The sequence below is a fragment of the Zingiber officinale genome, chromosome 6B (assembly GCF_018446385.1).
Source record: "Zingiber officinale cultivar Zhangliang chromosome 6B, Zo_v1.1, whole genome shotgun sequence".
Classification (NCBI taxonomy): Eukaryota; Viridiplantae; Streptophyta; class Magnoliopsida; order Zingiberales; family Zingiberaceae; genus Zingiber; species Zingiber officinale.
The window spans coordinates 40,302,090-40,315,246 of NC_055996.1; positions in this window are offsets into that span (position 1 = coordinate 40,302,090).

Below are 13,157 nucleotides of genomic sequence, written 5' to 3' on the forward strand. Positions count from 1 at the left end.
TGCCTTTATGAGATGAAATATTTTATCATAGTCCTATTCTTAGTAACATATAAAACTACAAAAAACAACAACAACAATAGTACATAAACATAAATTACAAAAGAAGAATTTGATTGCTTGGTCGCTTTTGTTGGCTTTGAATTTCTCTTTGAAGGGTTTGGAATGCAACAACACTTTGTCTAAGAATCTCCTTGAATATATCTCTAAAAGTTGTCCATGAAGCCTCCCCAAAACAATCTTCATAAGGTTTCTGTTTGTGATTAAAATCTTCCAAATAGTTGATTGTTTGATGCTCTCCACTATAACTAGTCAGAATTTGATTTATGTCGAAGCTTTATTTGGATCTAGTGTAATTAATAGATTCCTATTTTAATATCAGTTGATTGCGCTAGTCAACTGCATATGCACCAATTGAGTGATTTAGTTGATTGTAAATTTTTTTTATTTACATTCAAATAATAACTTTATGGTTTCAAATTTATCGATCCATTACTCCATTAGTTACTCTATAACAATACTCTTATACCTTAAACTCAACAAATTCATATCTTCATTATTTTGAATTCATTAGTTAACTACTCTCCTCTTTGACTTGTATTATGGTCCCAACTACACTAAAAATGGTGATAAAAAGATAAATATACTCACTCCCAGCGCTCCAATCAATTCATTCCAGGACCAACACGGAAGAGATAAATCACGAACGACTACTAGCCTTGGGAATAGTGACTATCATATAAGGGAGATATCTATCTCAACTATGTCAAGATTCAAACTCTCATGTGCTAGCCACTAAATCATCCCGACTAAAAATGGATCTATATCACGTTGAGAGTGGGATGACTTCCTTGTATGTCTAATAGAAGTTAATCCTAACTTATTAATATTTTAATCTCACCTAGTATCCTCAAACTTTCCTTTCTTATATTATTTTTTTTTTGTGACATCATTTAGAATCGTCAATTTAGATGGGGTCTATCGGATCAATCCGTATCTATTAAACAATTTAAGTATATTGAATTAAAATTTTATTAATTTATTTAAAAATGGATTGGTCCACGTTAGGCTTGGATTAGCACGGGTTGAGAAATTTTATTTCTCCCAACACTTAAAACTAAAATGGCAATTTCCCAGGACGACTCCGATGAATTTTCCTTTTACCTCGACTTGTTATAAAACTAAGGCATGAAAATCTTCTTCATAAAAAATATGACATTGAAATCTTTAGAGTACAATTTAATTAGGCTGGCATCAGACCAATTTGATCTCTTGTCCTGATTCCAAGGGCTCTCGTTTCATGTTTATGGCAAATAAATGAAGGAATCATTAAAGCTTCGCAGCTTGGTTTCTGAGAAATGCTAGAGTTCTTATAAACAAATAATGAAAAAGTAATTTGGCCCGTCTAATCCATCTCTCAAACTTAAAAATTTTAATCTTATATATATATATATATATATATATATATATATGTTTTAATGGGCTCGTGGGATGGCCCAGCCCGGCCCGTCAAATGGTCGGCCTGTCATGGGCCGACCTATCCCGCCACAGGTTAGCCCGTCTTCTTCTTCTTTTTTTTTTTATAAAGATAAATTATATTAAAATTGATTAAGGACTTACACGAGGAACACAAAAATTTAAAGATATGCATTTGAACTTTTCTAAACAACCTCTCAATGTTTGGCACATTGCCTTTGTATTGATATCGATTTCGAATTTGTCAAATCCAATAGATCATACAAGATACACCCAAATCGCGAGCTTTGTTGGGCATACTCCCTCCATGATATTGATATTGGAATGTCTCCAACAAGATTGATGTCATCCTAAAGTTGTGCCCAATGTGTAGGCAACATTGAGCCCTGTCCTATAGAGGTTCAATGATGGAATACATGAAGAAAAGGTGGTTTGCTATCTCGTCCTCCTGTTGGTACAGTGGATAGGTTTTACAGTCTACATACGACAATCTGACTTTGGTGCGCACTTTGCTTTTGCAAGCTGCCATATGACGACCTGGTGCTTTGGCATGATATAAGGCTTTCATACAATTGCTGCCCACTCCTTTATGCTGCTCCATGGCATAAAGAAGTCATATGCAGCAGTTCCATGCCACAATTCTAGATCGAACCATGAGTTCAACATTGCCACAGCTTGCTCAGAATTGGCCCCCTCTTAGATTGTTTGGTAGATTTTGATCAGTTTTTTTGATGAGGGGGTTGTTAGATTATTTCACTTGCCACTCCCACATATTAGTGCAGTGGAGATATTGGTGGTGAACCCACCACACCCAAAGGGAATCCGTTCGTTGGATGTTCCACGAGGACTTGGACAATAGTGTAAATTTCCATGTCTTGAGATTACGTAGTCCGTATCTCCCTTCATGTTTTTCCAAGTACATGGTGTCCCAAGATATTAGCGGATGCTTGGTCGACCATACAAAGGAGCGACAACAGAAAAAGAAAAAGAAAAAGTAAAAAGAACTAATCTTAAAAAAAAATAATTCTAAACTAACTTTTTAAAAAAATATTAATCCTAGAAAAAGAAATAGATAAAATCTATATTAATTTTTAAAAAAGGAAACTAATTCTAAAAATTTAAAATAAATAAAAGAAAAATAAAAAGACCAAATCTAGAGTTTTGATGACCTAGTTAGCCGATTCCATCTCGTCTGGACTCCGAATAAAGTGCAACTACGTAAGGAGGTCACGAACTCATCATCTTCCTTGTACGTAGTCTCAATCGTCCTTCTTCTAGATCCAAAAGGAAGGTTGGTAGCCTCATTTTCTTCTCATAATAGCTCAAAGGGGAATATAGCCATGTTGGATGATATGAGATGATTGTGTCCTTGGATGCTCTTGCATCAGATGCCCCAGGTTGAAAAGATCGTGTCATCAAGCTTAAAATAACATCTTCATCATCCATAGCTCCCTTTTCTTCACAATGACTTCCGATACGGCACGAACTGCATCTTCAAATAAGACCAAAATCTCACGATCATTACCATAAAGTACCTCGTCAACTTCATTATCAAATACTGGTTCACCAAGTACCTTGATCTCATCTTCGTCATAAATTGGACAACTAACTATTTTAATCTTGTCGTCTATATCTTTCTCAACAAAAATTGTATCCAAATTAAAATAAAAGAACTTATGACCTTTAAGATTTCGGACACTACGATCACAGTATGAGACTTCCTCAGCCAGACCTTGTCTATCACGACCTTGAGCATGCACCTCACTATCTTCAAGATCTTGCGCCATTAGATGCTGGAATAACTCTATGACTTGTCTCTGTAGATCTTCGACGGGCTCATAGAATATGCTTCGATCCTGGTGCGAGACTTCCTTAGCCAAAACTTGTCTTTCATGACCACGACCTCAACTACGATGATCATCCATGAATCTAAGACTCTGATACCAATTGAAACAGGGGAAGGAATCTCCTAGTGTAAGTTTGAATAGAGGTTTTTTTAAACAAAAATGGAAAGCTAAAAGCATTTGATACCTTGGAGCACCGTCTTCACCAATTCAAGCTTGCTGACATATGATAAAGTTTGCTTGGGACATGAAGCAAGTTTCTGCAAGATAGCCTCCGTCAAAGGAACATAATTGCATGTCCTTAAATTCTTTGCCACAAGGGAAAAACCCAAGTATTAGAACGAAAAAAACCTCTCTTAAAACCTGTGATTTCTAACAGTCTACTTGCTGTGCGTTCATCAATTCCAGCCATGAATAGATTGGATTTGCTGAGGTTTTGATGCAGCCCTACAACTTGTCCAAACTGCCACAAATAGTTCGTAATTAAATTAAAGTTCATCAGTCCTAGCGAAGAGTAAGAGATCATCCATATATGCTAGGTGAGTGATGTTGGTGCAATCGAACTCTAGGAATTTAATATTTATTTGATAATATGTTTAATGAAATATAGTCATGTTAAGGTTGACTGGATGACTAGCAAGGGTAAGAAGTCTACTTAGTAATTAGTTCTAATTGGAGGTAAGGCAAGGGAAAGTCCTAATTGAGATTAGGAAAGTGAAAAGCCCTAACTACTAGTTGGCAAGGGGAAGTTCTAACTGCGGTTAGGCAAGGAAAAATTCTAATTGAAAGTTAGGCAATTAAGAAGTCCTAATTGAAGTTTAGGCAAGGGTGTGTAGTCTACCAAGTGACTAATAAGTCCAAGCAGGTCAAGGTGACAAGATGTTTGGCAAGAGGAAAATCCTAGGGGGAGGTAACCCTAGGTAATGGAAAGTCTTGGAAGAGTGAACTCTAAGAAAGTGTGACTAAAAGATTTCAAGTCCATTGCACGCAGTTGACTAGACCATCAAATCTTGAATGTTGCTAACAATGCTTTACTTTATGATATCTATTATGCTAACTCAATGTTATATGAAAGTCTTAGTCGTCAAGTTGATCAGACACTAAGTGGAACCAGAGAAAGTCCAAATAGGTTTGGAGGATCAGATGTTTGGTGGGCAAGTTGAGATAAGCTCCTGGAGTGGAGTGGTGAGGTCTTATTCTAGTCGAGACAAGCCTTAGGCGCTGATCCGACTGAAGAAACTGATAGAGATTTCTAAGTTGAGATCAAGACAATCCTAATTGTCATATTCATGCATCTATATTCTTTATTGCCAAACTCTATTTTTTAGGATTATTATCATTTGTATATTTGTTGTGCTAACTTGGTTTTATAGAAAAAAGTTAGTTGACCGATTGGTTCAGTCAACTAAACTAGAGGATCGGTCAATTGATCTAAGTGGATAAGAACAATAAAGGACCACAATCTGGCAAAGAAGGCAACAAGCTTTTGTCGATGGATCAGTGGGATCAATCGACTGACCTATTTGGAGATTGACCTTGAGTACACATTGTGCTGAAGTTCTCTTCCGTGCATACTTCCTCAAGAGCTCTTAGGCAAGATGGATGTTCTCACCATGGAACAATCCTCAACATAAGTTGACTGTGCTGGATCTACAATGCTGGTCATCACTACACGTGACCTACATGCCAAGATTTTGGAGATGATCTACACAACAGTGTATCAAGCTATTAGTCAATAGTCCATAGCCCTTGGTGAAGGATCCAACTTCGATACTAGCATGAGGAGAGTATGATTCCACTGCTTGAGAAGTTGCCTGTTTTTAAAAAAATCCTGAGCTGCTGCATAGACATTCGAATGAACTATGGTCCAACCCACCTTGAAGAAATTAGAGCCATATCTGCCCGATCCTAGGGTATGATCACTACCAATATCGAAGAGAGCAGCCTGTATGTCCTTAGAGGTAATCAGAGTGACCAAACCATGTTGTTGCACCTTTGTAAGAATTGGCCCACCAAACTATAGGTTGCTATCTAGTGGCATGCAACCATTTCTTGTGCCTAGCAGCCTTTCAAAATGTGATACTAATTCCTCTGCAACTTCAAGTATGTTGGTGGTTTGCTCCCTGGACGCCATAGTGATAGTTACCAGAGCATTTTGCTTATTGTTCCTCTTGACCAAATCATGGGAAAACTTATTGCACTAATCATATTGCTTGAGATATGCACACTTGGTCTTTTGTTGATCAAATGATCATTCCGCCTTTGCAAACCTTGGTTGCTGTTGACTGTAAGCTACTATAGTTCTCTGGTGCGAGCTCCCCAGCAAGTATTCTCTATTAGACAACCTCTAATTTAGCCACTACTCACTTCACCTTCTCTGAGCTGTGCTAGAAATGCAATCTGTTGAGGTTTCTCAGCTACGATTTGAGTCTGACTAGCTTCTGTTTGAGGTGGAATTGAGCTGTGAATGTAATCCACTCCTTCTATGATTCCTCAAGAAGTTTATGGAAGCCCTCGTGTAGTATCCACATGTTATGGAACAAGAAGGTAGCGACTTTGGCTATTCTCTAGATAACAGTGAGACAACACAACAAGAATGATCTGAAAGGCAACCCAGTGGAAGGAATTCTACATAGCTCTCATAGTCCTCCAGAAGCCACTGCGTGTTAATCAATGCCCAATCTAGTTTGCTAGAAATTGAGCCATTAGTCCATGTCAACCAGCAACCAATTGATCAAAAGATCCACTAAGTTACAATGTTATGCCAGCACTCCTAGGTTGTTGATTTCGTAGTGCGTTATCGACATGCCACCCTATTTGTATTGAGCTATCCTCAAGGAATTGAAGTCTCTGATTACCATCCAAGGCTAAATAATGTTCTCCTCTAGATTTGTGAGTGACACCCATAAAGGTCTCCTCACACCGATACTATGTAGTCTATAGACAAAAGTCACCAAAATGTTTCATGTGGTGATTTTGCAACTAACCTGACAATGAATTAGTTGTTATTCATTCCTCAAAATGGACAAGTCCATGAGATCTATCTTCCAAAGTAACAAGATGCGTCTATGGTTAGAAAATTGAAAGTTATGAAGCACAATTTCAATACCTGGGAACCATCGTCAGAGGGAGTTATTGCCGTTTTCCTCCGATAATTTAGTCTCCATCAATCCTAGAATGGAGAGCATACAACGATGAAGGAGGTGATGAATCCGCTTGTGTTTTAGGGGCTTATGGAAGCCCATAATGTTCCAACTAGTGATCTTCATTTATGACCATCACATGCTGCTCGCACGTTGTCTTGTAGCCACCTCCTTCTAGTCCATGCCTCTGCTTGGCATGATTCATGTAATGTTGTCAAGTAATAATAGATATCGATTTCACGAGGATTGGTGGCTAAGTCTACTAAACAAATATGATTGTCTAGACTTATCGCGAGAGAGAGGTTGTTCAAGAACTAGAGATCTTAGAAAGAAAAATAGAGAATATGGTGAGGGAAGATATTTGAACAAGTAGAAGAGAAGGGAAGGAGAGTGATTCGAGAGAATTAAATGGGAAAAGTAAATTTTGGATTTTAGTTTCATCACAATGATTGTAAATATCTAATCAATGATTGTAAACATCTAATCAATGGTTGTTTTTGTGGGTAGACTATCTTAGGGTATTCGATGTTGACTTTTGGAACTACACTAGCATATCCGTTCTAATTTATCATCTACTTTCAGAGTGACAGAGTCGAGGGATTACTTTCCTAAGGAGCTAAATTGGAACTGATCCATTAAGATCTATAACAACCTATTTCTTCTCATGGCATATCGATCTACTTTCATAATTGACTCTCCATGTCTCAGGTTTTTACAGATTAGAGGATTGAGTTCTCCTTTTGGTTCATCTCTAAATCCGTATGGGATACAAATCTCATACTTTTAGTATCGAGATCATGTGTACATAGTAGATCCAGACCATAAACACATATATCATTGAATAACAAACAATTAAACTTAATAGATTTAATAAAAAGGTGTCTACATATCATAGGGTTAATCTCTAATCCTAAAATTAGGAGTCTACTCCATAGAATCGTAGCTACTAACAAAGATCATAGTTTAATAAGTTACAATCAAGTTCAAATTCAGAAAAAGAGAAAGAAAGCTTAGTCTTGATGCGTGAGATCATCTCTCGATGCTCCTCAAACCAAATTCTAGGCATGAAGAAGTCGTATCCCCTTGTGATCATCCTTTAAAATCTTCTTGGGGGCCCTTGGCTGGCTCCCAATCAAGATCTCCTCCTTGAGATCCAAATTAGCATTCTATACATGATTTTCAAGCACCCGACATGACTTCGTGGTGGCTGGCATGGCTGACCGTGGCGGGCACTGTGATCTCCATCGAGTGGCAACACAGCAGTGTTGGCTAGCATGGTCACCCATGTTTGGCGCTATGAATAATTCTGAAATCTCGGTACGACCCATGCTGGCTAGCACAACCAACCATGGTGGGCTCTAAAAATCACTTGGATTCATGGCACAACCATGCTAGTTGGCATTGTAAGGGAATAGGTTGCTTAAACACGCAAACGTGCAGCGGAAAAACCTATTTCCTCCAGAAGATCCATGCGAAGGGAAACATAATCTTATACTAAGTTAGATCTAAAGACATGATAGAGTTATACCTTTGAAGCATGCTCACGATCTCCCGACAGCTCGGATCACAGCACAATCAAGCGTTCATGTCTCTATGATATTCACACGAACAAGCCTTGCTTTCGTTTGTCTCACAAACTCAACAAGATGGAGAAGAACACACAAGGTTGTGCTAGCAACTTTCAAGGGTGTGTTCGGCCAAGCAAGGAAAGGAGGAAGAAGAAGAAGCAAAAAGACCTTTCACCTTCTCAAGTGATGAAAATCTTATGAAAAATATCATCCAAATGATATTTATAGTCATCCCACGGAATACCAAGAGTCTCCACCCTTTCATCTTCTAATCCAATGGCTCAAACTCAACCATTCAATCCAATGGTTGAATTTTGACCATTCAACTTTCTTGGTGAACTCAAGTTCACCCAATGAGTCTAACCCATTGATTCCCATGCAATTCGACTCAATCCAACAATTGGATCTATTTGAGTCTAACTCAATGAGTCTAATTCAGATTACACTTAATCTAATGAGTGGGTTCATTCGAGTCTAACTCAATGATTAATCCAAAAAGCCTAATCATCTCATGATTGACTCTTAGGGCTAATTACTAACAATCCCCCACTAGCACTAGTGCCAATCACCACTAAGATGACACAAACACTTTGGATTTACCCATTATTCTTAATATCCTTTGTATTTTAGTCAAACTAAAATACCCATCTTCATATCTACTTGTTCTTTGTGTGTGACTCTGTAGGCTCTCGTAACGTTGGCAATGTATCCAAATCAACATTTGCGATACATAAACAATGAGTGACATCTAGCAAGGCATCATTGCTACCTAAGTGACGAGAAAGTCGTGATCCGACCTAACCTTTCCGTGGCTATCATGTTGTATGACTTGGTCTCTCTATCCTTGATATCTAGATTGATCAATGAGGCATAGACCGTGTCATCCTCTTATCAATCTTTGTGTTTCTTGATCTCCAAGTGGACATACTCAATTAAATAAGCTCAATATCTCATATTGACTCATTTGTGCATGACCATGCTTTCTTGTGTCCTACTAATCAAGGGGCCCACAAATATCATTTCCATCATATGGAAGGGATAGATCCCATCTACATCACTCACATCCCTCCGCATAATTTATTGCATTCCCAGTGATCGACTTTATAGTCCACCCTGTTACGGGTGATGTTTGACTATATCAAAGTATACAACTCTTTATGTAGGGAACCGTAGTGACTTCAGATCTAAAGACTATTTATACCAATAGTCACATGAGAATGTTTATGACATCATACGACGATTCATGAAACATTCTCATGGTGGGTCATTCAGTATATATTCTCTAATATATACCCATGTGTCAACCTGATATCTCATATCCATGACTTGTGAGATCAAATCATCCGTTGACCTATATGCTAGTCTTAACACATTAATATTGTCCATATATATTAATGCTCGACTAGGAATAGTTAAAAGTAGTGTTCTCTACAATATCTCACTTATCAATTTAACTAATTGATTATTGTAGACAAGAACCTACTACCCAAGGACATTATTATATTTATTTAATCGACACTGAACTGCAATAAATATAATAACCATAACCTTTGCCTCTTAATTAATAGTGATATATGATACAATATGAGCTATTTATAATCATCTCATAATTGGTAATAGGGCTAATACTAACAATCCACTAGCACTAGTGCCAATCACTAAGGTATCGAATACCCATTGACCTAGTGTGACCATCATGCTTTCCCTATGCCAAATCTTTGGTCAAAGGATCCGCAATGTTAGCATCGGTTGGGACTCTGCATATCCTTACATCACCTCTATCGATGATCTCTCGAATGAGATGGAATCGCCTGAGTATATGTTTGGATCTCTTATGAGGGCGAGGTTCTTTAGCCTGTGCAATAGTCCCATTGTTATCACAATAGAGGTCTATTGGGTTCGCTACACTAGGAACAACACCAAGCTATGTAATGAACTTCCTAATCCAAACATCCTCCGTTGTTGCAGCTAATGCAGCAATGTACTCGGCTTCTGTTGTAGAATCAGCGATTGTGTCCTGCTTCGAACTTTTCCAGCTCACAGCACCACCATTTAAGTAAAATACATATCCTGATTGTGATATGTAATCATCATTATCAGTTTGGAAGCTAGCATCGGTGTAACCCTTTACAACAAGCTCTTCATCGCCTCCAAATATCAAGAAATAATCTTGAGTCCTTCTTAAGTACTTAAGAATATTCTTGATTGCTGTCCAGTGACCTTCACCTGGATCTGACTGGTATCTGCTCATCATGCTTAACGCATACGAGACATCTGGGCGAGTACAAAGCATGGAGTACATGATCGACCCTATAGCAGATGCATAAGGGATCTGATCCATGTGGTCCCTTTCTACCTTAGAAGAGGGACATTGAGTCTTCGAAAGACTCACACCATGAGACATAGGCAGGAATCCCTTCTTGGAATTCTCCATGACAAAACGTTTAAGCACCTTGTCAATGTACATACTCTGGCTTAGGCCAAGAAATATCTTAGATTTATCTCTATAGATCTTAAGACCTAAAATATAGGCTGCTTCACCTAAATCTTTCATTGAAAAATAATTCCCAAGCCAAGTCTTCACTAACTGAAGAGTAGGGATATTATTTCAAATGAGAAGTATGTTATCTACATACAATATGAGAAAGATAATTGTGCTCCCACTAACCTTTTTGTAGACACAAGGTTCATCTTCATTCTTAATGAAACCAAACATTTTGATCGCATCATCGAATCGAAGATTCCAGCTTCTAGAAACTTGCTTCAATCTATAAATGGATCTTTGCAACTTACAAACCTTTCCAGCATTCTCTGGATCTACAAAACCCTCAGGTTGTGTCATGTACACATCCTCGAGTAAATTTTCGTTATGAAATGCGGTTTTGACATCCATATGTCAGATCTCATAATCATAGTAAGCAGCAATAGCAAGCATGATCCGAATGGACTTGAACATCGCAACTGGTGAAAAGATTTCATCATAGTCTATACCATGAATCTGCTTGAATCCTTTAGCCACCAATCTACCTTTATAGGTATGCTTATTTCCATCCATGTCAGTCTTCACCTTGAAGACCCACTTACACCCAATGGGTTTGATCTCTTCAGGTGGATCAACCAAAGTCCATACTTGGTTAGTGTACATGGATTCTATTTCGGACCTCATGGCCTCTAGCCATTTCTGAGAATCTGGGCCCTGTACAGCTTCTTGATAAGATGTAGGCTAATCAACACCAATAAGCTCTACATCACCGTGGTCAGACAAGAGAAAAGAATATCTCTTAGGTTGACGATGAATCCTATCAGATCTGCATAGAGCTTGTGCTACTTGAACAGGTTGTTGTTCCATAACCTCTTGTGGTGCAACAAAATCCTGATCCACAACATCTTGTGATACCTGTTCAATTTCCATCACATTGTCAGTGCTAGTATCTTAAACTTCTTTAAGATCGACTTTACTCCCACTAGTTTTTCTAGAAATCAATTCCCTTTCTAGAAATACACGAGTTCTGGCAACAAACACCTTACCATGTGTGGGATTATAGAAGTAATATCCCTTTGTTTCCTTGGGATATCCAACAAAGTAGCACTTATCGGATTTGGGTCCTAGTTTATCTGAGACTTGTCGTTGAACGTAAGTCTCACAACCCCAAATCTTCATAAAAGACATATTGGGACTCCTCCCTGTCCATATCGTATATGGTGTCTTTATGATGACTTAGATGAAACTCGGTTAAGTGTGAAAGCGACTGTCTCTAGAGCATGTCCCCAGAAGGGAGTAAGAAGATCTATATGACTCATCATCGATCGTACCATATCTAATAAAGTATGGTTCCTCCTTTTTGATACACTATTCCATTGTGGCATTCCAGGTGGAGTGAGTTGAGATTGATGGATCGAAAGCGCTAGAGGGGGGAGGGGGGGGGTGAATAGCGCTTGTGGCTATTTCATTTTTCGAAATATCGGAATCGTAAAAATTAAGTAACACAGCGGAAAAAGTAAAGCAAGCATAGAACGACGCAGATGTTTTACTTCGTTCGGAGCCTCTGGCGACTCCTACTCGAAGGCCCGCGGTCCTTAACCGCTTTCGGTGGGCAACAACTATAATATCGGAAAGATTACAATTTGAATTACAATTAATGCAATAAGTAAACTGATATCGACAACAAAAGATCGAAGAGTCTGAGCTTCGGGTCGTCGACGTCAAGTAGTAGCACTTCAAGGTCGTCTCGTTGGCATCACTTCACAAAAAAAAGCTTAGAATTTGTTGTTGTGTGTTAGCTGCTCCCTCGACCCTCTTTTTATATGACATTCCGGCCGCCTGGATCCCTTCCGGACGCTTGGAGTGTGACGTGGCCATCCAACCAGGATGCTCCACGTGGCGAAGTCGCGGCAGGGATAAAACTTGGTCCCGGGCGCCCGGACCACCTTTTTCCAGCAGGTTCCTCTCCTGCAAAATAAGGTTAGTCCGAGCAAATACCCTGCAAGACAGTGTTAGAATTTGATAAAACATAGTAAAGAAGAACTGACAGTCTTCAGACTGTCCGAGTCTGACTTCGGATTCCCAACCGGAAACTCTAGGTCGACCCGACGCCTACTGTTCCCTCTAAGGGGAACGCGTCCTCACTACTCCCCTCAGGAGAGATTACCTGATGCCAGTCCGGTCCTCCAGACCGACTGTACTTTCCGCCAAGGGTTACCACTCCCTAGGACCTAGGGTTACCGCCCCCTAGGGTTTTTCTCCACCTAGGGTTGTCACCCCCTAGGACCTAAGGTTGCCGCCCCTTAGGGTTTTCTTTCACCTAGGGTTACCGCCCCCTAGGACCTAAGGTTGCCGCCCCTTAGGGTTTTCCCTCACCTAGGGTTACCGCCCCCTAGGACCTAAGGTTACCACCCCTTAGGATTTTCCCTTTGCCTAACTGCAGCTAGGACTTTCCTGAAACACTTATTCAACATGTTAGATCACCACAAACCTTAACTTTGAATCCTTTGCCATTATCAAAACTCAGGTTCGATCGTCGGATGCTTCCCGCACCAACAATCTCCCCCTTTTTGATTATGACAATCGAAATTCAAAGTTAAGTAATAATATGCAGTAAGGTATAAGTACAAGGGAAAAAATGGGCATT